A 768-nucleotide genomic window follows, 5' to 3' on the forward strand; every position below is an offset into this window, starting at 1 on the left:
CTGTGGCTCAAGTGGTAGAGTGCTAGCCTTGAGCTGAAGAGTGAGGGACAGTGCCCAGGCCCAGAGTTCAGGCACCGTGGCTGGCAAAAAAAAAAGAAAAAAAAATATATGAAAGCATTTGTCCAAAACTTGTTCCTGAATGCTAACTACAGCGTTACTCATAATAGCCAAGTAATGGACATTAAAACCTATGAATCCATACACAATAAAGTATTACTCGACCAGAAAAAGGGTACATGTATAATACAACATAATGAACCTTGAAAAAGCTACAAATTACTATCTATTATATGAGGTCAACCATTTTAAATGTGTAGATCAGTAAAACCTACAGACAGAAAGATCAGTGGTTGCTTAGTGCTTCAGAGATGTAAGGATGAGAGGGTAATGTAATATCCAAAGGGAAGGGGTACTTAAGTTTTTGCTTTGTTTTGTTTTTGGACTCCAGGATTTAGGCTTGAATTCAAGGCCTGGGAGCTAGCCCTGGGCTTTTTTTGCTCAAAGATGACACTACCACTTCAACTATAGCTCTACTTCTTGAAGTGGTTTGTTTTGGGGGGGCTGGTTAATTGGAGACAAGGTTTTCAGACTTTCCTGCCTAGGCTGGCTTCAAATCATGATCACTCTGGGCTTGGGTGCTGTCCCTGTGCTCTTCAATTCAAAGCCAGTGCTCTACTGCTGGATCTATAGCACCACTTCTGGTTTTCTAGTGGGTTACTGGAGATAAGAGTCTCAAGGACTGGGCTGGGAAGTTGGCTCAGAGGTAGA

This window comes from Dipodomys ordii, unplaced genomic scaffold (genome assembly GCF_000151885.1).
Source record: "Dipodomys ordii isolate 6190 unplaced genomic scaffold, Dord_2.0 Scaffold44, whole genome shotgun sequence".
NCBI classification, from domain to species: Eukaryota; Metazoa; Chordata; class Mammalia; order Rodentia; family Heteromyidae; genus Dipodomys; species Dipodomys ordii.